Source organism: Nanorana parkeri, unplaced genomic scaffold, assembly GCF_000935625.1.
Source record: "Nanorana parkeri isolate BGI_ZX_2015 unplaced genomic scaffold, ASM93562v1 scaffold2694, whole genome shotgun sequence".
NCBI lineage: Eukaryota > Metazoa > Chordata > Amphibia > Anura > Dicroglossidae > Nanorana > Nanorana parkeri.
Window position 1 is genome coordinate 91,618 of NW_017308962.1, and position 602 is coordinate 92,219.

Genomic DNA, 602 nt, shown 5'->3' on the forward strand with positions numbered 1-602 from the left:
CCCCTCGTTCCCCCCCCCCCCCCCGCACTTAGGGAAGACTTTCCACAAGAGGGTGTCTGTGGGAATTGGTCTCATTGGGGAGGTCAGGTGCTGATGTGGGATGAGAAGATCCGGCGCACAATCATTGTTGCAATTCATCCCAAAGCTGTCCAGTAGATCACCTTTTGGGATTAATTGGAATGCCGGTTGCAAGCCATGTCTTCCGGTCCAGAGGTTCCTTCAGAGGTGAGCAGCAGAGGACAGTTCTGCCGACCAGTCTTCCTCTGCTCTCTCCTCGGGGATCCCCAGGAGGAGGGGGTCCGGGCTATCATTCATGCCAAAGGTGTTCGGTAGGGTTGAGGTTGGGGCTCTGTGCAGGACACTCGAGTTCCTCCAAGCTGGTCCCCCCCAATGTCTGTATGGAGCTGGCTTCGTACACAGGGGACAGTCATGGGGGGGGACAGATAAGGGTCTTCACCAAACTGACCACAAGGCTGGAAGAGCCCAATTGTCTCCAATGTCTTTGTATGATGGAGGATGAGGAGAACCTTCACCGGCGACACCTGAGCTCCATCATTGGGAGGAGGACGGGGGGGGGGGGGCCCCATTAGGAAGACCCTTAA